This window comes from Delphinapterus leucas, chromosome 6 (genome assembly GCF_059928025.1).
Source record: "Delphinapterus leucas isolate spDelLeu-1000000601 "Yukka" chromosome 6, BTC_Dleu_Yukka2, whole genome shotgun sequence".
Lineage (NCBI taxonomy): Eukaryota > Metazoa > Chordata > Mammalia > Artiodactyla > Monodontidae > Delphinapterus > Delphinapterus leucas.
This window is the reverse complement of record NC_143134.1, coordinates 84,625,132-84,650,547: the sequence shown is the minus strand read 5'-3', so window position 1 is coordinate 84,650,547 and position 25,416 is coordinate 84,625,132. Positions and strand designations below refer to the sequence as shown.

At 42.5% G+C, this 25,416-nt stretch overlaps 1 pseudogene; it reads right to left on the bottom strand.

Moving 5' to 3' along the window:
- LOC111174521 (leucine-rich repeat-containing protein 59-like) overlaps positions 1 to 22,894 on the bottom strand; it is a 184,453-nt pseudogene extending 161,559 nt beyond the window's left edge.
- Positions 22,895 to 25,416: the final 2,522 nt, after the last annotated feature.

Here is a 25,416-nt window from a genome sequence, read left to right as displayed (position 1 = left end):
AAAAGGGCCCGAGAAGTAAAGAGCCTGAATCTCTGAGGCACCAATAATGTGTTGTGATTTCTTGTCTCAGTTTAAATAAATATTCACTTTCTTACCTACTTTTATCTGGAATTTTGCATTATTTTTCTTCAAGACAGTCTACCAAACTGTATAAGCTTCAGATCAGGGACTGCCCAGATCACATTTTCCAAATATAACCGGGTCCAGAAAATTGGGTCTTACAAATTACTTCTATGAATAGAAGGTCTTGTTGCCAAAGCAATGACTTTAAAACTTTATCAGCTTCCAACAAAGAGAACTCATTTGACAGCAAAAGAAACATGACTCAGAAGGCTTCAGTTTTTCAGAGAGCACTGTTGGTAATAAGAGGAACATCTTCAACCAAAGCCACTGGGTAGTTTGAGGATCTGCCCCGGAAGAGGCGGTGGGCACCTGTCGTGGCCACCAAGAGAAAATGAGAATTTTATGGTTAAATATAAATCCCTTTTGTGTTGAAAACCACAGTTTAAAAGAAGCTAACACCTCCTATGGGCAACCTGAATATGCTTCGGACAGCATAAGCCTTGTCCTGCTAGTTCCTGGAAATATCCAAATATTCCTAGGGAATATACTTCTCCATTTATGATTCACTTTTTCATCACTCTCAGATTATGATACTGCTGACAGTCAATGGCATTTTACAATGTCTTATTTCACAAGTGAATCAGAGACAAGGAAAGGTAATGTGATGTTCTTGAAGACCTAACAGATAGAGTGAAAATGTTACCTCATTTTCCTCCGCTGCTTCATTATTTCCAACCCACATTAAATAAAGGCAACCATTTGTTTTTGAAAATACTGTAAACCTGACAAAACTTTCAGTTAGTCATTTATTCTGTGTGCATATCCTACAATATTGATTTCTTTGTGCTACCTTATCCTTAGCTTTTAAAAAATAATTGTGATGAAAATGATTTTGTTTATTTCCAAATAAACACTCAAGCATATGCATATACTTCAAAAATAATGAACATATGTGTTTAAATTAAAATGGGATGTGGGGGGAATCCCACGAAAATACATACACTAGCAGCCATTGTAAGGTCTATCTCACCATGTTTGCCAAACTTTGAAGTCTGGGCGAGCTTCCCATTTCTGTGCCCGCTGGAAATCCTGCAAGTAGCTGATTCGTGAGACAATGCCAAGCCATCCAAAAATAGAGGGATGAGGTTAGGTTCTGTGTACCACAAATACCGTGATCCTATCAGTATGACCTAGCTGCAGCCCCTTTGTTTGTATGTCTAGCATATGACTAATACTGTATTTCAAATCTGAAAGAGGAGAGAGACAAAAGTAACACACACGTAAAGAAGCTATTACAAAGAGGAGCAGGAAATCCAAGATTTGTTAATCAATCACCTGGACAAACAAGATATTGTCTCCTTACGTTTGAGTTGGTTTTCCCACTCAGATGTGTACTTTCGAGCAAGTATCTGGTGACAGACAGGGATATACACAGAGGATCCAGAAGGCATCCTCTCTGAAGATTTTAAAGACATGGCTCCTTTCTTAACTTAGGAGAAGAATGATGAGGAAGAGACTGTTTTAACCACGATGCAATTGGAAGGAATATAAATTAAAGCATACCCAGTTGCCTTTCCTTGTTCCAAAGAGAATGCAGTTGAAGAACTATAAAAATACATGTGTCTTATGTTTTATTTCCAGCTTACTGATCTGCAGTGGGCTACTGGTTGAGCACCACAATTTTCTGCCTCCTATTTTTCACTAACAATGGCTAAAATCTAGTGCTCCAGTATTCTATTGCAGCATAACAAATCATCCCAAACTTGGTGACAAAAATCAACAACCATTTTATCGTGCTCATGGAGTCTGTGTGTCAGGAATTGGGCAGGGCACAGTGGTATGATTTCTCTGCTCCACGATGTCTGGGGCTTCATCTGGCAAGGCTCAAGTGGCTTCAGGTGACTCCAACAGCTGGGACTGGAATCCTATGGAGGCTTCTTCACTTACAAGTCTGGTGCCTGAAATGGGATGACTCAAAGGGTGGGCATAGATGGGACTGTCAACTGGAGTGCCTACAGGTGGCCGGTCCATGAGGCTTGGGGTTCTTCACAGCATGGAAGCATCAGGGTAGTTGTTTTTTACCTGGTGGCTCAGGGCCCCAAGAGTGAATGCTTCAGCAAACAAGACCTTCCATGACCTAGTCTCACAAGTCACATAGCATCGTTTCTATTATACTCTGTTGGCTGAAGCATTACAAGCCCAGCTAGATTCAAAGGGAGTAGACACAGACACCACCTCTTGATAACGTAAGTGTCAAAGAATTTGCAGCCATGCTTTAAAATTGCCACACCTATGCAGTGTGCTACACCTACTCTTAAATATAGCTAAAGTAAGGGAACAAATAGTATTCATTAAGTACCTGTTAACTACCACGCACTATTAGGAGTTTTAAATACATATTTACTCTTCAAAACAGCTCTATGAAGAAATTATTATTATCTCCATTTGACAAGTAAGGCATCTAAAGCCCAAGGGTTTTATAACTTATCCAGGAAAACACAGTACTGTTCAAAGCCTTGGTCTATTTAATTCCAAAGACTGGTACTTTCTCACTATTCTTACCATTACCCTATGTTTGCTTGTGTTTTTAACAAAAATTCTTTTCCTAATAAAAAAGAGTCTCTTTTTTTTTCATTAATTTGTAAGGAAAATACCATGTTTTAACCATCATACTTTAAGTTCATATGATAACCCAAAACTCATCAAACACCAAAAACTAAATAATTTCAATGCAGTTAAGATACTTATAAATAAGAAAACTGTTTCCTATACTGCTATAACAAATTACTACAAATGCAGTGGCTTAAAACAACACAGGCTTACTATCTTACAGTTCTGGAGGTCAGAAGTCCATAATAGGTCGCGCTGGGCTAAGTCAAGGTGTCAGCCGACTGAACTCCTGCTTCCTTGCCTTTCCCAGCTCCTCAAGGCTGCACACATTCCTTGGTTCATGACCCCTTCCTCTATCATCAGAGCCAACAATGGCATCACTTCAAGCTCTGCTTTTGTCACCACATCTTCTTCTCTGACTCTGACCCTCCTGCCTCCCTCTTTCATTTATAAATATTCTTGTGATAACATTGGGCCCATATGGATAATACAAGATATTCTCCCATCTCAAGACTCTTAAATCAATCACATGCAAAGTCCTTTCTGCCATATAAGGTTCTGCAGATTAGGATATGGACATGGGCGGGGGACGGGGTGTGGATTCTGCCTACCACAGAGACTATTACACAAATACAGCATAAGTACACACATCATCTATATTCCCCAGTTAAACAGCCGCTATACTCTGTCATCCCCTCACACGAAATGTGTTGTATTTCCCAATTATCGGGCTGCTAATTACAACATTTCCTCTCTTACATCCAAATTAACCATCTCATCAAGCTCACTAAAGCCTTTCATTCAGCGGCCGGGAGGCTCCACACCCTCAGCACCACCGTGGGGTGCAGTGCACTGCGTCCTGCCCTGCAGAGCGCAGATCCCCGCCGCCCCTCCCTCTCAGCTCCCCTGACAGACGGGCACACCTGTGGGCCCAAACAAACTTACCAACTCATGGCGTTCAACCCAGATTTGCAGGGGCGCCTCCACACCTCCTGCAGGGTAGAACATGTCTGATCCTGCCCAAGAGGCAGCGAGGAAAGTCGAGGTTTCGAGTGGGGTGTCCTGTCTAAACAGGACAGGTAACTTTGCGCGCTCCTCCACACTCACCACCATCTCCTGTCGGGTATTCTTTTCACCCGCCACCCCCGGCTCCAATAAGGATAAAAACGGGGTGAGAAGTCATAGGGTTGAATCCTGAAGCCCGATTTTCATGCCGACGTTCTCGTTTGTTCAAGCTTAGCATTTCAATGCAGGCCATGACTGTAATTTATTAACTTGCTAAAACTGATGCTCTGAGGTCTTCACCCATTGTATGGTGACTGTTTGCTTAATTATCCATATCTAAAGAGTGGCTTTGGCTGATTTGCGGTTCTTTCAGCTTTCTAGGCCTGTGCGGCCCTCTGCTCAGCGACAGCACAGGTCACTGAGTACCTACTGAGAAGCGTCCTCCAGAAACCCTGGAGGGCTCACAGCACAAGCCTGGTACATCGTACACTCGCAGAATGTGTAGCTGCCGCTGCAAAACCAAGAACCCACTCTGGGAGGGCAGTGAGGGGCTCAGAGACACCGGCAGACGCCACAGAGAGGCTGCGCAATTTTATTCCAACTATACTCTTAGTGCCACGATGCCACAGCATCAATTTGTACTTCTGCATGCAGCTCATGCTGGTGTGATGACAGCTCTTAAAATATTGAGTGATTGTGGGCCCGTCAGCATAAAATTATTCTAACATGGTGCCTTTATTAGTGCTTCAATAAATGCCATTCTTCTTGTGTTCTGAGGTGGCATTTGCAAATGAGCTAATTTCTCTGCAGTAAAATAACTGTGTTGCATTTATTTTGCGGGGGAAAAAACAGTGCTATTACATAAAGGGGGCTCTTTTTCCATCAAAACCACATACGCTGTAGTTAGTCAAGTTTAAAAAAGAATGCATTAACTAAATGACTAGGTAATTATTTAAATGAACTTGCTGCTCTAAAAAGCTGTAGATGGGATAAACACCTTAAAAATCCCTTGTTATTTCAAAAAGATGTGGCAAATTAGTCAGAGGAGTCTCCATGCTCCAAGTCAGGGGAAGAAGGTGTCTGCTGATCGGTGACAAGCATTTTAGGGGTTGGGTGTGGGTCTCTTGACCTCATGCCACACTGGCTTCATTCTCCAGAAAGAGTGGAATGGGGAGGAGAGAGGAGAATAGGTATCATCTGAATCTTACCCTATGCATTTTGCTGCCTGCATCCTCTGGTCCGGAACCCTAGACTCCTACTGCCTCACTAGTGCGAGGACCCTTTTGTGCATCACTGATCGACGATGCCCGCCCATGATAAGAAAGCAGTGAGCACCACACTCACGGAGGTCTCTGGCAAATCATGCATCAACCCCCTTCCCTTAATTTAGGAGACTGTGCATCAAAATTAAGAAATAATTAACTACCTGCCCAGAGGTTTTGTGAACCAATGGTAAGACACTCTGATGCTACTCTCCTTCCAACTAGCAAAAAATTTTTAAAAGGGAGGGAAGGAAAGAAAGGTGAGAGAGGGGGGAGGGGAATGATTAAGAGCAAGAACAAGAGAGATAACTAATAAGAAAAAAAGAGAAAGTAGGAGGGAAATAAATACAGAAAAATAATCCTGAGGAAATTTTCTCAGAGAAATGACTGAGAAATAGGAAGTTGTATTTTGAGATAAAAGTCAAGCAAATCCCACTGTAAGGACAAACTATGAATTTATTCAGGCTAATACTTCCTAAGGAAATAATGAGTTTACTCACTCCCACACTGCTGTGAAGATCTCTGAAGTTCTTTCCTCCCTTAGACTTTGTTCCTCCTTTAGCCGGGTCTGTGAGCCGCACACAACTAAAAGGGCATTTGGTTTTAAGAAGAATTTAATATGTTTATAAAGGAAATCAATACATCACAAAAATTTTAAAATGGTAATTAACTAATATTGGATATCTGCCATGTAACCAGGCACCAGGTTAAGCGATTTGTACTTACTCATTTGTTTATTCACCACTACCGACTTATGCAGTAGTTCTCAGTAGCTCTGCTGACACTTCTGGAGCTCTAAAGAACATTTTCCGGGACTCCCCCGGTGGCGCAGTGGTTATGAATCCGCCTGCCAATGCAGGGGACACGGGTTTGAGCCCTGGTCCAGGAGGATCCCACATGCCGCGGAGCCACTAAGCCCATGCACCACAACTACTGAGCTTGCACTCTAGAGCCCGTGAGCCACAACTACTGAAGCCCACGTGCCACAACTACTGAAGCCCACACGCCTAGAGCCCGTGCTCCGCAACAAGAGAAGCCACCGCAATGAGAAACCCACACACCGCAACGAAGAGTAGCCCCCCCTCGCCACAACTAGATAAAGCCCGCACACAGCAATGAAGACCCAACACAGCCATAAATAAATTAATTAATTAAAAAAAATAAAGAATATTTTACTTACAATCTGAATTTGGGACCAGGTAAGAGGTCAGACTCAGACCAAAATGTCAGCTTTTCAAGTGGATTGAAGAGCACAGCTCACACGTGAGCCTTTAGCACGTTTTCTTAATACTTCACCCCAAGTCATACCTGGCCACCAGCAGGAAAACCACGTGATCAAGAGCAAGAACTGGGACTTGAGACTAAACTTACTTTACACTCCAGGTAAACAGCGCAACTTACTAAACAGGGTTAAATTAATTCATCTTTCTTCCTTATGTTTCATTTTATTTTATTGTAAGTAGAAAGTAAAATCTCATGAAGATGTCAAAAGAATTAATGAGAGAGCCCCTTGTGAATGATGTGAAAGTTATGTCTTTTTTTGATCTTTATTTATTTTTTTTACATATCTCACTATAGACATGGGGTGATAGGCAAGTTTCTGGACTTTCCTAGACCTCATCGTTCTTATTTGTGAAATGAAGGCATTGACTTGAAGAACTTGAAGGCCTTGTGACCCAGGAACCTGAAGCACCCCCTGGGAGTTTATAAGAAACGCAGCAACTTGGGACCCACCCCAATCTACAGAATCAGAATCTTTACCAAGATCCCAGACCAAATCACATGCAATTTCAAGTTTGAGAAGCATGGTACTAAGGACCATTCCAGCGTCATAGTTGTATGAATCCATGAGTTGGTTAAAACAAACAACCAAAAACTAGCAAAGAGGAGGCCAAATACTGGCCATTATAAAAAAGCTAAAACATATTCCACCCCTCCCTTGGCCCTCACCTCTAGGGTTTCACTGATGTCTTTTATCTGATAGTTTCCTTAACGTTAAAGATCCAATGGTGGCTGAGTCAGCGGCGATAAGAAAGTGGAGAGAAATCTGTAAGTTGCTGTTCCTTTTACTCTTCTGTGCCCAAAGCTATATAAATGCTGCAGTAAAATAAGCAACATATTTTACTCTATGGGTCCATCCTGCACATACTGAGAGGGGCAGCAGAGCAGAGGAATAAGTGGGACTGGCCAGGGAGCCTGATGGCCTGCCTGAATTCCAGTTCTACCACTGACAAGCTGTGTGATTCAGAGTCATTACAGCATTTCAGTCTGCTCATCTGACAAATGGAAACAGTGAGGACCCCATTTCACTAAGTAATTAAATACATCAATATTTATAAAATCCTCTACCAGAGCCTGGCCCACGGTAAGTACTACATAAACCCTTGGTTAAATAAAATCCACCAACATATAAGGAATGTTTCCATTTTCTTATTTTGCTTTTAACAATAGGGAAACCAAGTTCAGCCAACACTATCTCGCGGTACTACCCTTCATCAAGGCACAAGGCTTCTATAATTGGCATTTTGACAATAAACTGGTGATTTTGCTGCTAATTTTTCCCTTCAGATATAACATGTATATTATATATAAATAATGCAAATGGTTTAAAATAATATGTGCTCTATGTACACTTATTTAATAAGCACAACCTTATGAGATAGATATGATTAGCAGCCCCATGTTACAGATGAGAAAACTGAAGCTGTAAGTGACTTACCTAAGGTCACACAGCTGCACAGAGGAATTTGAAATCAGGCAGTCTGGCTTCAGAACCTGTGTTCTTTGAGACGATGCTATAGCATACTATATACTATCGATATATACAAAATGCTGTCCTGTGATGCCTTTCATCCTTCCTGGGTTTAATATTTATGTCAGTGGTATCTGTCTTAAATTCACCTTAAATACCATATCGCTTAGGGGCAGAGACGGTTTCTCTACTTTCCTCGGTGTAAAGCCAAATGAAACAACTTGTGCAGCTAGTTAATCGCTTACTAAATTCCTAGTAATAACAATGACATAATATGTTACCAAAATCTAATGACATCACAGAAAAGAAACCGTCTTGAAAACGTCTCTTCCCTCTGAAAGTCTCTTGAATGTGACTGCTGCATTTATGCTTCATTTTTTTTACAAGATGTTTATATTAGGTTTGTACAAAATATTTCAAAATCCACTTAGACAAATTATCCCAAAAGCTAGTAAATAACTCTTTTATGCTTCTTTGAAAAGATCAGAGCCAGTAGCCAATCTTTACTAACCTAGAGAAAAAAGGAAAGCAACAAAATGACACTGAAATGACACACGGGGCCTCTAAAGTTATAATAGAGATGTTTCCCATCTTGTTATTCATACTCTGTCATAGGCAAACGGCTTAAAAACAGGCAAGGGAGCATTCAGGCTTCTTGCAAACACAGGTGGGTTGAGCCTCCATCAAGGATGGCTACAGATGCGAAACTGGGGAGGACGAAGGCAGCGGAGGCTCAAGGCACATGCGCGGCAGGGCACACGGCGTCAGCCTGGGTGCACCTGTGCAGAGAACGTCCTGCACCCCCCTCCTGGTTACAAACCCCAACTCCCACCCCTGGACTTGGGGAGTATGGCCGCTTGAACACACACACAGCATTTAGAGTCTGAACTCCCACTTGGCCTAGCCACAGACCAATGACGCTGTCCGCTGTCTCCTTTAGTGGGAGTCAACAGAACTTATTTAAAATGCAGCTGAACTTCACATGTTCAGATTCTAGCCCTGCCACTTGCTACCTGTGCGACGCTGACGAGCTCCTTAACCTTTTTTAAGCCTCTGTTTCCCTATTGGTAGAAGAAGGAAAATAAGAGCTTCCAAACCCTAGGGTGACTGTGAGGACCACTGCAGCGAACGTGTGTAAAGTGCTAAGTGAAGTGCCTGGGGTGTGGTGGGCGCTGGGTAAATGTGAACAGTTTCTGCCTAATTATGTTGTATTTCCTTCTCCTTCTGCTTCTTTCTGCCCTACACAGTGGCACAAAGCGAAGCAATCTGCATAAAGTAGGTGCTCAGAAAATTTTAGAAAGACACACTGGCACATTTTTTTCAGAGCTTTTTCTCAGACTCGTGATTTGCAAATAACTGTCAGAAGTCCAAGGGCCAGCTGCATTCCAATCACTTAGGAAGCTTTTAAAAATACAGATTCTTACCTCCTCCCCCAGAAATGCTAATACTGAATACCCGAGAGGAGGCACAGGGAAACGTCCTAAAAGTAAAACCAACAACCAACCAAGCAAACTCCCCATGTACCTGAACTCTGGGCCCAGCTGCTCCTCTCAGCAGTCTTATTCTTTCCGGTTTTATATAGCAAGGTACTGACTTGTAGCCTAACTTGGAGGCTGTGAGGGCTGGAAATGAAGAAGGAGGCGGAATAATAAGGAGCAGGAGAGATCAGGAAGGAGAAACCTGCATCCCACCAGGGTCAACAAAAGCACTTCTCATACCGGAGGCCATGCCTCACCAGGACCCTGTGGCAGCACTCCTTGTTAAAATTGGTCCTGATGACCACGTTCGTGAAGAGTAGAGGTAATGAAACCATCAGAGTTTAAACAGTGCAGATTTGCCAGACGATAGCAGGGGCCCTGCCCTAGAAAAATCATGACTGCATGCCAAACACAAAACAGAAACTCTGGGCGAACTTCCCAAGCATAACTAGCTCCGACTTTCTTCTCTAACTCTGGCTCTGGCGTCTGCTCTATTCGCATTCCCCACAGACTGAAGGATCTCTGAACTGGCAAAATGAAACCAAATACTGTCCTTTACCCTTCATCTGGGCATAAAAATTTCAAACTGTGCGTCATGTCCATGTCTGATAGAACGCTTCTCAATTCTCAAGCCCTGACAAGCTAAAGTATTCCTCTGCAAAAGGTAACAACTAACCAAAAAAAGTACAAAGCATATATTAAAAAATACACAGTTGTTCAAAAGAAAAGGATCACCATGAGAATTCAGAGCAAATGTCTTCCTATAAAATAATAAATTTATTGCAAGGAACAAGAAAGTGCTTTAGAACCTCCATATGTGTTTACAAGAGGAGTCAGAAGGACCTGTTTCTATGAAACTGTATCAGACATGGAGGTAAAAAGCACAAATAACAAACAGTAACGTTAATGCAGGCTGACGAGTTAGTTTTTTCAGAAATCAAATTTGTAAAGCAGTAATCAACTCTGGATTCTTCCCAAACTCAGGGAAAGCATTAAAAAAGATTTAAATGGTTAGAAAAATCTAAGAGACATGGAAGACAAATATAGGGGAGTCAAGCTGCAAAGGACATCTAAGAAGAATAAAATATGGAGACAGTACTGAAGCTTAAAGGAATTGAACAATTATAGGAATAAAGGAAGAAAACGGTTTCACCTGAAAAAACTGATTTTGAAGATTGAAATACTTTGCCAAAAAAAAAAAAAAGAAAAGAAAATTTAATGAGAAGACCCCATACCTAGACATATACCAACACCTGGACACACACCAACATTTTTTTCCCATTTAAAATATCCCTAATTCAGCCTGTGTGCACATGGATACACAGGAATAGCTACCATGCACAAACAGATGTACACATACAAAGGAGCAAAAATCAGATAGACATTTGCTTTCTCTGTAATACTAAATGAAAAAAGACAGCAAAGCAAAGACTACTAAATTTTGAGAGATGGTGACTTCAAGTTTTTTTCTTTTTTATCAAATCTAAAGGAGACAAAAAGAAAGGACATAAATATGCAAGAGATCAGACAATATACCACTGCGTACGATTAATGCAAGCATTACTCAAAGATGTATTCTAGCTGCCAATAGATGAATTAAAATAAGCCTATTTGACTCATAAATTTCACTAGAACAAATCTACTAACAGTTCCAGATATTTTGAGTTTTTCTGAATACTAAGGTCCCATGAACGCAGACCTCATTTCAGGACCCTCAACTATCTGTATCCTAATATTAATAAAGACAAAAATATCCTAATTAAAATAAGTGCTTACTATTTGATAGACCCATTGTATTCATTATCTCAAATCTTCACCAAAACCCTGATGTAGATTCCATTGTCCACCTTGCAGATATTTTTAAAAAATCAATCCTTAGGGAGATTAAATAACTTGCTAAATGTACTCTGTTAATAAGCAAAAGGGCCGGTATTCACTTACAAGAGCTCTTGGCTCCAAAACCCAAGCATTTTCTACTATCCTATTTTACCTGCTTGTGCACCCACAAGTCTGTCAGTTGGGAGTGGGGATGCTTGTGACTCAGCTTTGGTTAGAGAGAGAATGCATGTGACTAGGTGCCAACTCCTACAGTAGGAATTAGACAGGCTGTGCACCATGGGGCTGAATTAACCATATTTTTAGCTTCTGTAAACTTGATGCTTTAACATCATTTCTAGGTCTACATGCTAGATATGCCTTGTACTGGACAACCCAAATATGCCTAAATCACCTTGCCCTAGCCCCCTGCCTCCCTCCCCATCTCCCCTCCTTAGGAGGAGTCCCCTTCTTGGGGATATGCTTTTCAAATACAAGCCAATCAATCCGAAGTCTACACCCCCAACCACCTTCCTTATCTGACTCTTATACTCTGGGCCACTATATACCTGTCCAAATCACTCTAGAGGCAAGTTCCAGACAATTAGGGACAGCCCTGTGACCCAGAGCCCGCTGAAATTATTCAAACTAGTCAATCCCAAGCATGCTGCCCCTGCCTCACGTGTTCCTTCCCAAGGAAACCACAGTGAAGGCTCCTGACCACAGTCTTTTCCTCTCTTTCTGCCTTATGACCAAGCCCAGTAATTTTCCCATGTGGCCACCAGTGATGATTAATTTTGTGTGTCAATTTGACTGAGACACACGGTGCTGAGATATTTGGTCAAACATTAAGCTGGGTGTGTCTGTGAGGGTGTTACTGGATAAGACCAGCATTATGAATCAGTAGACTGAGTAAAACAGACGGCCCTCCCTAATATGGGTGGATCTCATCCAATCAGTTGAAGACCTATATTGCACAAAAAGGCTGACCACCGCCCCCCCCCCCCTGCCACACACACACACACACACAGGGAAGGGGGAATTCCTCCTGCCTGCCTGATTGAGCTGGTACCTTGGTCTTTTCCTGCCTTTGGACTTGAACTGACACATTAATTCTTGGATCTCAAGTCAGCTGGCTTTTGGACTAGAACTACATCAGCTCTCCTGGGTCTCCAGCTTGCCAACTACATATCATCTTGGGATTTCTCAGCCTCCGTAATCATGTGAGCCAATTCCATATAATAAATCTCTTTATTATATATAGATATAGGTATAGATGTATGTGTGTGTGTGTGTGTATATATATATACACACACACACACTATTGGTTGTTTCTCTGCTCATCTGGAGAACCCTAATACAACTCCCTGTGGTGTGGCAAGCTACCTCCTCTTGGGAATTGTGAGTGATAAACTATCTTTCCAGTGCCAGTCATTTTCTGATTGCCTCACTATACCTCAAATTTTCTATTAAGCACTATATTTTAAAGCAGGAAGTGAGGCAGCAGGAACTACCATTTGGCTACATTAATCTCTCACATTTAAATTTTTATAAACTAGAAATAGTATATGATCCCCGCCTGCTAGCTGTATCATGTCCAGGGCATTTATTCTGAAGCGAAGTGTTTTCTCTTTGCAGTTTCACATTCACAGTTAGATCTATGGACTGAGTATTAATGAAACAAATACTGTATATGGCCTCACTTTCCCAATTTTACCTTGGTACGTAAGTGTGTCAATGAAACAAATACTGTATATGGCCTCACTTTCCCAATTTTACCTTGGTACATAAGTGTGTCCCTTTACTGAATCAAATCAGTAGTCTCAGGAACCAGATGAGAAAGGAAAGGTAAGTGAGCTGTGCATGTGCTGCTTTCTTTTCACACTCTGCACCTTGAGTCTCACTGGCTTCAGCCTGTTACACAATGCCCAGGAATGGAAAGATGCTTTGCAAAACCAGGACTTGGAGCAATTGATTCCTTTAAGCCTCTGACAGCCCCAGGAAAGACCATGCACTCAGTGAAGTCAAACATTGATCCATGAGCTCTAAGAGCTATTTTGTTGCCACTTTCACCACTTTCTCACTCGAAGAGTCTAGATATTTTATCGTATTTATAGTTGAGAGTCTCCTATAAATTTGAGGTATTTTTTAATAAAAAGAAAGTATTTGAATGTCAACACTGTTGTATCAATCTAATTCCAGTCAGCAAAACAGAAAGAAAAAAAAATCAGTTATTTTAACAGAAAGAATTTAACATGAGGAATTAGAGGCAGAAAAAAAAAGTATAAAAGCAACACTGAAATATCATAGAAGTAGTCATTTCTGGGGAGTGAAAACCAGCTCCATCCTTCATTAGTTTTGAGACACTGGGCATGTTACTTGGCCTCCTAAAGTGGCCTCATAATACATCCAGAATTAACCAAACTGTGAGGTTTGAGGGCAAAGTCCCTAAGACAGCCCTCCCTTCTGACACCAACAGAAAGTTTGGACGACTTCCAAAAGTACCCTCAGTTTTCCAATTCACTAAGAGGACTCCCAGCACTCACTGAAAGTTATTACACTCACAGTTACGGTTTATTACAGGGAAAGGATACAAATCAACATCGGCCAAAGGGAGAGATGCATAGGACAGAGTCTGGGAGGGTTCCAAACAGGAAGCTGCTGTTGTCCTCAGGACACTTTACCCTCCCAGTATCGATGCATGGCAATACGCATGGAGTACTGCCAATCAAGAAAGTGTGCCTGAGCACCACTATTCAGTTTTTATTGTTACTTCATTACATAGGCATGACTGATTGCCCACGTGGTTGAACTCAGTCTCTAGGTCAACCAATACCCAGTTACCCAAAGTCTCCACTCTAAATACATAGCTGGTCTTTCTGGTGTGGCCAGCCCCACCCTAAAACTCTCAGGTGTGGGCGTCCACATCTTCAGATCCACTGTGGTCAGAATCTGGCCTAAGAAAAGACATGCCTATCAGGTATGACACAGATTACATTCTAGAAGTCAAGACAAAGGCCAGACCTTTCTTTAAACAAAGCCAAATTCAATACTACACATAATACCTTGTAGGTAGAGTGATGACGTATGTTGGTTTGCCCAGGATGGTCCCAGTTTACTCTTAATGTCCTGGAGTCATATCCTTAAAAATAGAATATTCCTTTTCACTCTCAAAAGTGTTTCAATTTGGACAACAAACTATGAAGCCATTCTACTCGATGGCATAGGTAATATTAAAAATATTTATCAGCTGGCACAGTTCAAGCATTAACCAAACCGAACAGATACTGGCAGCAAACAAGATGCTACAATTACACACTGGTGAATATCATGGCTTGCTCATCATGTTGTTATGAGGATTAAATAAGCATGCGCCTGTGAAGTTTAAAAACAGTGACTAGCAAATTTCTTTTAGAGTGAATAATATTTAGTGCCTACCAAGCATCCATTTCCCATTTCCATTTTCTTAACAAAGCCCTAATTTTCTTCTGAACCCATGACCGTTTTATACTCAGGACTTTTGACCCAGAAGATGTTGCCCCAATCTCCAGCTTAATGGATAAGTCTAATAAGCATGGGCCCATGCTTCTCAAATCGACTTTGCATTAAAATCACCTGAGAGCACTTAAAACCTCCGGATATCCAGGCCCCACATCCAGAGATTCTGACTTTCTCAGCCTGGGAGGGGCCCAAGTATTACTATTGATACTTTGAAAAAGCTTCCCTTGTGATACTAATGAGCTCTGAGGGCTGAGCAACAACAGTGTAGCCTGATCAGAGACCTCCCATACCCCTTGCTGCTGATGGAAGGGGAATGGGCATGTGATACAATGGCAGGCCAATGAGACAGGTGTGACAGGGTTCCTCCTCTGGCTTCTAGAAGAGTTTCCTGCAGTGTCTCTTTGTCTAGCTGTAGATAAGAATTGGCAGTGTTTGACCTAAGTGCTTCTGATAAACATCCTACGACCACAAAGGAAAACACCCTTAGGATGACGCTGACAGTTTGGACGTTAAAGCAGAAAGAAAGAAGCTGGGCCCTGGATGACATGGCTGAGCCACTGTATCAGCTAATTCAGAAGCTCCTCCTTCCTTTGACTCACGGTTACATGAGCCAAAATATTTCCTTACTGAGTCTGGTTTTCTGATGCAGCTCCCAACTTCTTGTTGTCTTGTGTTTTAATTTGAGTGTGTGCAATTATTCTCTAATTAATCCTATAACAACAAAGGCAGGTTAATGTGATGTCTACAGAACATACTTTATTCTATTTGATAATATCCCATGCTTTCAATTGTGTCCAAATTTTATCCCTCAATATAAGGTATACTATTTAGAATCCCTAATGTATGTCCAAGGCATAGTAAGAATTGAGACCAGAAATAATGAGACAATAAATACCAAGCAATATGGGAAATAACTAATACTTCTGTGTTCATTTGACAAATGAGGAGATTGAGGCTTACAGCAGGAATTGCCCAAGGTCATACAGCTACTGATTCACAAAGCTTGGACTATACCTGAAATCTAATGATGTGACCTCTTGGTATGTTTCCACCTTCTCTATATAATTCTCCTTTCACAATGTGTGTATAACTTGCTTCAGACGTTTGATAAGAATGTAATTGTTAAGAATGTGGATTCCGGAGGCTTAACTATCTACATATAAATACTGGTTTCACCACTTACTAGCTGTGCACCTGGAGATGATCACTTATCTATTTTAATGCCCTCATTTGTAAAATGATAATAATATGTATTTCACTGGAGTGCTCTCAAGGTTAAATGAACTTATATGAGTCAAGGACCTAGAATAGTGCTAGTCACATGTGTATTAGCTATGTGTTGTCATTGTTGTTAATCTTAATCCAAGGGCTCTGTTTAATAGAAATTATATAATTGCAAATATTATAAGGAAGCTGTGTTTCCTATCTCCCTCAGCCTTTACTTTTCACCTCAGGAGAAAAATAAAGCTTTAAGTCCTCCCCCTCCCAGAAAACCCAGGCATGTTGCAGGATTCCTAGGCGCACACTCTCCCTTGTGCACATATCTTTAATAAAGAAAAAAAAAAGGATCAAAATATAAAACAAAAAGGATGGGAATTATGTACAAGGAAACGATCTCTAGGGTGCCTGGCTCACAGTGGATGCTCAATAAATTAGTCCCTTGCTCCCAACCTGGCTCCATTTATATGCTCCCGCATGGTGCTTGGTGTGCTTTTCGGAGAACTTTTTCTCTCATCATTTGGTTCTTACTGAGCCTGAAGCTACTGAAGTCAGAAGTAAACCTTCCTCATGTAGAAACTGGGAATGCACAGGTTCTGTCAATGACAGCCAGGGCTGTCCTCCACCAAAGTATCATTCATGTGGGTTAAGACACTGGGTCAGGAGGAAACTTGGGAATTAGCAACACCCCTGACTGGTGAGCAAATAAAGCAGTTGTCAGTTTAACACTGTGTATGAATTAGTGTATTTTCCCTACACGAACACTTTTTCCCTAATGCTTCTACCTTAGTCTCCTGGGAATGGGACAATGTATGTTGTGAGAATACACAGTATCATAATTCTATTGGAATAGGGAATAACAAAACATAACTCCAGAGTGTACACAAGTGGCGTCTGAGGAAGGCAGGCTGGAGGAAGGAAAGACAGAGGGCAGGGGGCAGTGCATACCAAAACTAAAAGTGGAAAAGGAAACAGCACACACTTCAATGGTATCTCAATAAAACTGAGGGAAAAAAAGAAAAAAGAAAACATCACACATTTTAGCAATCTGTCCAGGACCTCACGGACAGTCCGGAGTCACAGAGGCAACCAATATCCATGAGTGAACGAACATGCTCCACAGGCTGGCTCCTGCAAGTTGGGAGGATGCCCGCAAATCCCTGCGGGAGCGCTGCCCCGCTCCGCTCCGCAGAGCCTCATTTACGGCGCGTGTGATCATTTTTCTAATGCTCCCCGAGCTCTTTGCAGCCCCCACCTGCTGCCCTTCACTGTAATGCCTGGCACTGGTGCTCATCCTCGCTCCGAAGCCTTCATGATTCACTTATTCTCTCCTCATTGCTCTCTGAGCCTTGCCCCCAGGGTCCTCTGCCCCAGAATGGACAGGGCTTTCTTGCTCATCATCTTGAAACATCATCATGTATCAGCAGTCAGGCTTCCCTTTCGCTGGGCTGAGCTGGGCTGATGATCTAGTGACAAAATTAAAATGTGCTCCCTGCACTCCACTCCTTCCTTCACGGGAGAGTGGTGACATCTGCCAAGTATGCTTCTTGCGTTTAAAATGGTTTTCTAACAAGTCCTTCTACTCAGCTTTGCACATAGAGAAAGGGCACTAGGTTTGGAGACAGACGTGAGCTCCCTTATGAAACTCAACACTAGCCCTCTCACCTCCGGAAAGCCGCAGACCCTCAGGCTCCCTGCCTATACAATGGGGATAATTACACCGCAGGGTCCTTGTGAGGATTAAATGAGATAATATTTATGACACAATTTGGGGAATCTGTTGGCATTTAATGTATATAATCGTTATACACGTATGTAAAATTAAACCATTTTAGCCAACATGGAAGGTTCAGTTTTGCTGTCACAGAGAATCTTCTGAGACTGGCAACTCCCGCTGAGTAAACAGCAGCATCCCCACCAACTGGTTGTAGCAGGGATGTGCTCTTGGCTCCAGTTGGGCAAATCATACTCTCTCCCCCAGGAACTGGGAAACAGAACCAATTCATTTAGCTATAGGAAGCTGATATGGGCACTGGGGTCACTATCATGGACAAACAGATGAATGACCAGAAAAGGCAGCAGACGGAAAGAGAGGTGATCAAAACACAGAAGCAGAAGTGAACAATATGTGTAAAGAGAGGAAAGAGAAATCACGAAGCCCACCTCTACGACCTGAATCGGTATAATAAATATATTTTAAGCTTAAGAGTGTTTCTATTGCAATCATACAAACTCCAAGACAGACATTTCCATGCCAGGCCGGCTGGTATCACTTTGCCACGACAGACAGACGTAACAGTGTTGCCCTAGGGGCTGTGAGAGAAGAAACCAAATTGGGTGGTGAAGGAAAGTAGGCTATTTTGGGATTGCACCCAAAAAGCAAAAATAGGAACCGCAGTAAAGACCCACAGGCGTTGCAATCGAAATGCATCACACGTATTCCCCTCCTCACGGTCGTCACTCTCCAAAGAGCAAGCCTTGGGCTCAAAGCCTCAGCTTCTCACACAGAGGCAGACTAGTCTCAAGGGCTTTGCGGGGAAATACATCAATCGAGCCATTCCTTGGTAAATGTGAGGAACATGAAGATGTTGGTGAAGCCTGTGGCCTGTTACTATCATCAGTAGTAACGTATGCTTCCACAGAAGTCCTCAGATTAGGGGAATTTTATAAAAACAGCACCATATTATTATATATTATAATGAGGAAGGGAAGTGTGGGGGGGAGGCAATTTTTAGAAAGTAGGATGACAGAGATTAAATATTTTCCTTATGGGATGCCAAAAGGAACAAAATTGATCAGAAATTGATGAAAGAGGGATGGCAGTGAAGCGAGGGTTCCAGGCTCTGCCATTTACTAGTTCGGTGACCAAAAGCAAGTTACCTTACTACTCTGCCTTGTTTTCCTCCTGCATAAAACGGGGATAATAATGATAAAAAACTTACCTCATAGGGTTGTTTTAGCAGTTAGACGAGAATTGTAGAGTAGCTGGCACCTAGCTCACCCTTACTACCCTCAGTACATTTAGCTGTGATTGCTGTCTTTAGTTGAGGTTTCCCCAAAAGTGACAATGAGACTAGGATTTTCACGCAAGTGGTTTATTTGGGAGTTGATCTCAAGGCACATTAATGAGCAGTTATCACTGTGGGCAACTGTGGTTCAATCGTAACAACAGGTCAACTGCCTCGCCATTGTGCCATTTCAGACAATGGGAAAGAGAAAATATTTAGGGGACATTGGAGCCATCTTAGTATCCCAGAAATGTCACTACAGGGCGTAGTCCAACCTGCCTTTGATTAACTCTGGCCAGCATTTGTGTTAGGAGAACTGAAATATCATAAACTATAGCTTTTGGGTTTGAAAGTATGGCTAATAAAAATTCCAAGCAGCCCAGTTGTTTCAACAAAACATGTCCATCCAATGGGAAAGAAATCACTGAATGAATTCCCCAAGGGAAATTAATATCCCTTAACTTTCTAAACACATTCAAGCAAGGGCTCCTCAGTGTAACTTGAAGTTCCCCATGGCTTTTACCCAGGCTTTGAGGACAATGGGACCACCCTAATATTTAATGACATATATTTCCCTGGACTTTCATCTCTTTTCAAAGTTTTGTTCTGTTTTTCATCCTATTATTTCTGGGTGGGAGTTGTCACATTTTTTTTCTGAATCTGTCAGTTGACAACTCAAACCTGCTGCAGAGCACCTGTCTTCTGATCCCCTGGCCCTCTTCCACTGTAAAAATGTTGATGTCTCTCCCAAAGTTACTGTCTCTGGATGTCCCCAAATGTCCTTTTCTCCGGGCTCCAGTGCAGCTCTGTGTTCCCTACACACTCTATGTCACAGAACCTTGTTGTGCTGTGGCAACTCCATGGTGGATGCCCCTCTCCCTGCTCTATATCTCCCCCCACTGTCTGACTCAAACAGAAAAGCTTGGGTCTCCAGGTCCCACAAAATTCTGCTTTCTAAGCAGCTCCTTCAGTTTCCACCCACAAACAATTTAACCACAGGACGCGTGCACAAGCCAGACAGACACCTAGTGGGCTGCTGTAGCCTATAGGACCATTTCTCCTTCTGCTCTTCCTCTCGCTCGCTGGCCCCCTTGACAATTTCCTTGTTCCTTGATTTGTTTGCTCTCTGTCCCCATGGCTGCCCCACCGCTACAACACAAGAGCCAAATGAGAACTTTGGCTGTTTTTTTCACTGCTATATCTCCACTGCATGGCTTATGATAAAGTCCTACCTTTGAGTAGAAGTTCTAATAGCTTCATAACTGTAAAACTGGTTAGATGTATAAGAGGAAGGAGATCATTACCTGAAAAATCTCACTAAATATATTCACAAATAGAGTAGAAACCAGTATGATTTTTACTTCCTTTGCAAAGGAAGTATACGTTCGTTTATTGAGCATCTACTATAGACATGCCAGGAACTGTGCTGGGCACTTTTACAGAAAGTATCTCCTTAAGACGTGTGCCCAATTTAATGGACGATTTGATTCAATTCAGCAAACTCGAACCAGATGTCTTTATTTTGAATTTCAAGATCCTACTTGGCCTTGGTCTTGTTCTCTGTAGCCAGAACACAACAGCAAGTTTCTAGAAGGAGAAATGGACTACTTAAGAATCTCCTGATGGAAGCAGAGGATCGCAGTCTGATATATTCTCAGAGAGAAGCTCAAGAGTCATATACTTGAAGTTAGAATTTGTGTCTATGCTGATGCCTCATCTTAAACTCAGGAATTTTTGGTTGGCCACCCACCCAAACAAGAATGAAATAATACTAAAACACGACTCTGATGAAGTACCTGAGATAAGTTATAAAGCGTCACCTAATTTGTAAATGGCTTCCTTTTGATGAGCTCCTTTGCTTATTTCAATTACTGATTCCCAGTGAACTATAGTTAAGAGTGCATTGTTTACCCACCTGTGGTTCTCTGCTTCTTCCTAGGCACCTGGGACTACACTTTCCAGGCCTCTTGCAGGTAAATGGAATCACATGACTGGTTGGTGAGTGAGAATGACTTATGCCACTTCTGGTCAAGACTCTTTAGGAGCAGGTGTGAGTGCTCTATGCTTTCTCTTTCCCTCTCTCAGGGAGATCCTGGAAATCATATTTTTGAGATGGCAGCCACACAAGATGGTGAGGCTCCTTCAGCCTAGATCTGAGTGAGAGTTTGGAGCAAAGCCTTCCACTGTAGATGCATGTAGGCTATCCATGTAGGATATACTGAATGAATGAAAATTAAATCCATTTTTAAATTTAAATATTTAAATAACTTAATATTATTTAATTAACAAGCCACTAAGATGTAGGGACTAATTCATTATTATAGCATAACCTAACTTGTCATGACTAATATCTACTCCAAGATGCTCTTTCCTCATAACAATTTCTACTAACAGGTGAATAACGCTTAGTGAGATTCCAGGTAATGATTTGGAAGGACGCTGCATTTTTCTCTCAGGTATACAAAAGCACTGCACATGGATTATCTCCTTTATGCATATAACATTTCTGTGATAAAAACCAGAATGATCATTTCCACATGAAAACTAAAGTAAAAAGAAGTGAACTGCTTAGCCATGGATAACTACAATTCATTGGAAAGAGCTAAAAAGAAAAATCCATATGGACCTATTCCCAGCATCAGGACTTTTTCATTCACAAAACAATCTCTTGGGTTTTTTCTGGGCTAGCATCCATTTACTGCCTCTTATAAAGCCCCTTACCAGAATACCACAGGGCTAAAAGAATGGGGGGAACAGTATAATAGCTTTTTGGATATAAAACCTTAAGTAATTGTATTGTATGGCACGTATGTGGCCTTAATGTAAATTATTTTTTTCTTTTGATTCCTTCCCATTCTGCTAATAGCATGCCCTCCAGAGTAATCAAGTTATCCAGCCAACTAAGCTCTTGCATTACTAAAAAGTATTACTCGAGAACAGTAGGCAACCACGAAAGCTTTTTCCCCCATCCTGTGAAAAATGTAACACTGGCTAAAAAGGAAAGCCATTCTTGGAACCAGTTTGGAGTTTGTTGAGTTTTTTTCCTTCCCCTCAGCTCATACTAACAACTTAAAGGCTGAATAAGAGTCAAGGATTATATTCAATTTCATTGTCAACACTATTCAACTTCTTTTGACTTTTCAGAATATATATATATATATATATATGAAAAATGAATATATATTCAGACACAAATTCAGATATATATATCTTTAAATTTTCCAACAGAAGCCTTTTTAAAAAATAAAATCAAATTTTTTAAAGTTTGAATAAAAGTAAATAATAAGTTGTTAAGTGGAGCCATTTAACTGAGTTCTAGCCAATGAAACATGGGTCAATCAGGTATCTAGTGGCCGGATGCAGAGACCTGGTGAACTCCAAGACCCTGGAGGATGGTGAAGCTTTTATACTGTAAGCAACCTGGGTTCCTGAGCTTCCATGTGGAAGAAAGCTACCTGGGAGACCCATCCAACCACGGACACCTGTGTTGGACTGTTTCAGTTATTAAAATGCAAATGCTGGGTTAAATGTAACCAGAACTCACAGAACCTTCTGGAGTCCACAGAGCAAACTCAGAATTAAATGGAACCAGAATGCACTGAACTTTCTGTAATCCGTGGAACAAACTCTGAATTAAACAGAACCAAAACGCACAGAACCTTCCAGAGTCCCTGGAACAAACTCCCAATTAAATGGAGCCAGAATGCACAAAACCTTCCAGAGGTCACTGATCAAACTCTGCATTAAACAGAACCAGAACTCACAGAACCTTCCGGAGCCTCCGGAACAAACTCTGAATTAAACAGAACCAGAACGCACAGAACCTTCCGGAGTCCACTGAACAAACTCTGAATTTAACAGAACCAGAACGCACAGAACCTTCTGGAGTCCACTGAGCAAACTCTGAATTAAATGGAACCAGAACTCATCAGGAGGCTCCAGGCTCACAGCACCTTCGGGAGTCCACCACACATCCCTCCCCGTCAGGCTTAGCACTCACGGTTGGTCACCGCCAACGTGCGTCCCTCTGCTCATCCGTCCTCGCCGCCTGGCTGCTCTGACCCCTACTTCACCGGGGAGGCTGCTGACGACGCACTGCTTTACTTTACTGGCTCTCAGCGTAGCGGGGGGTGGAGCCGAAACGTCCTCCTCATTAAGGACCACGTGCCCGCCCACTGGCATCACCTGGATCTTATTAAAGTGCCCCGAATCCTAGGCTTTTGGGAGCCGATTGTTAGAGAATCTGCGTTTGACAAGGTTTCTCAATTACCTATAGCTACATAACAAATCACTCCAAAACGCAGATGCTAAAAACAGTAAACATTTATGATCTCACACCATTTCTGAGAGTCAGGGAGCAGCTTCGGTGAACGGCTCCAGCTCAGCCCTTCCTAAGGCTGCAGTAAGATTTGGCCAAGGCTTGCCAAAGGGACGGGAGGGCCCACTCACTGCCTGGTAGGTTAATGCTGGTGTGGCCGGAGGTTACAGCTCCTCATCATGGGCCTCTCCGCCCCATGGGACAATTCAAGTGTCCTTACAACATGGCAGCTGGGGCACCACAGCAAGTCGTCCAAGAGAGCCAGGAGGAAGTCTCTGCCTCCAAGGTCACCTATGTCATTACACAGGTTGGCCCCACTCAGACTGCGAGGGATGGCCGGGGCCATGACTGCCAAGGGGCAGAATCACTGCAGCAGACTGAGGCTGCCGACCATACCCATTACAGTTGGAAAAGCACTAGCTTCTCCCCAGGCTCACACCGCTGAGGCATGGGGGCTGGGGAGGTTTTTGAGATTCGTATTCGGCCTCCTTTAGGGCTCTGGGCTGCTCTCACCACCCAGTCCCAGAAAGGCCTCGCTCATCGCCTGCTGCAGACGCCCTTTGGATGAATGCACCACAACTCACAGACCAGCTGATGTGAGGGGCTACCTGAACAACGCGGTGGCCCCAAGGTGCTGAGGTGACTTGCTCTCCCACTGGCCATCTCCATTCCTCCACACCCCATCAGCACTTGGTTTTGTTCAATTTCTATTTTTTACCCATTTGGTGGGTGTGAAATTGATCTCACAGTTCTCATGTGAATTTCCAAGATTACTAATAAGGCTTATTAGCCATTTAGATTTCCTTTGTGTGAAATGCCCATTTATCTACTACACTGTTTTGTTCTTGACCACTGGCATCCTTTATATATTTTGGATATTAATGCTTTGCAGTCACGTGTTAGAAACTTTTTTAAAAATGCTAATGCTGGGTAAAACTACCAGATACTGGGGGAGATGCAAATGGCTGATCAACTCTCCCCTCCATGAGCACTCAAGCCCTGAATAATGATTACTTGGTCTCACTCAATAGCCACAGTCTTGGAGCAGACTTTTCTTTATAAAAAATTAGTATTGCAATACTAAGTGGCACTAAGGTGCCACTTCTACTGTGTAGCCAAGAACAGTCCCTTGGAGGATATTGCTTCGTTGTAGAGAAGGATTTAAAAGACCCTCTAAATTGTGAAAATTTAAGGCAAACAGGCAATCCTTGCCAGTGAAAGTTTGTGTGTAGGTGTAGGTATGTAAAATGGGTGTTCGTTGCTTAGCAACATTTGCCTTTCCCCTTTATGTGCAATGGGGAGGTCCCTTGTTGGGAATGGGCCGAGGTGGCCCCATGCAGGGGGAGCAAACCAGGCTCCATGGGGAAGACTTATTCCAGCACCTCAGGAGGCTGGGGCTGGGTTTTTCTCCAGCGTGGCCCACCTGGCACTGTGCTAAGCATTAGGGGAAATGGCTGAGCATGTAAGTGTGATCTAAGAGAAAAGTGTCCTCAGAGTTCAGAGGCACGCTGCTGGGGCGATGGGGAGAAAAGAACTGAATCAATAGGAGGATTGTAGCAACCACGAACAAATTTCCAGCCATCAGAATGTACAGGGCCACCTGTAACCTCACGTGGCAGAGACCCAAGCCACGGCATTAGGGGGCTGGTCACACTTCCTGATTTTCGCTCACTTCCTGGCTTTTTGCAGCACGACCGATCTTCTATGAACTAAGTCCCTAGTGTTTCTGCCCAAGGAGGGTGGTTGGGGGAGGCCTTGGGGAATAAGGGGACTTTCCCTCACTGAGGGCAGGTGAGTGCTCAAGCAATACACTGAATAAATAAAAGTGAGGTAATTGCGTTTGTACTCCAAGCTAGTAACACGGATCATTCCGGATACACTATTGACGTGGATTTCTACCAAGTGAGTCATTTCCCTTATGGTCTTTCGCTAATTTCTTAAATGTATTCCCACAACACCTACAATTAAGCCCGATGTTTCTGGGAATATAAGAAGCAAAGCACACAGCCTATCAGTGAGAAAAATGGATCCAGAGGGTAATAATGAGAGCTTTGAGAACAGGAAGTCTGCATGTGCTAGTCTGGTTCTCTATGCTTCTTCTTCCTTACATCCTAGCATGCTGACTGTCTGAAGCCATCTCACAGGACATTTGCAGGATCCACTAGGTTGGTTCTGCAGTGCTTATTGACCTGTAAGAGGGCCGGGTAGAAGCTCAGTAAATATTTATTGAACAAACAAATGAATCTAGTGAGCTAACAGACACGAAAATATCTAAATACTACTATGTTGGACTGAAGACTGATGAGGGTTAATTTCTGTCCACTGAAAACACTACCAGGGAGGTAGAAATCTCCTCAGAGAGGACTGGTAGAGGAAGGAACACATT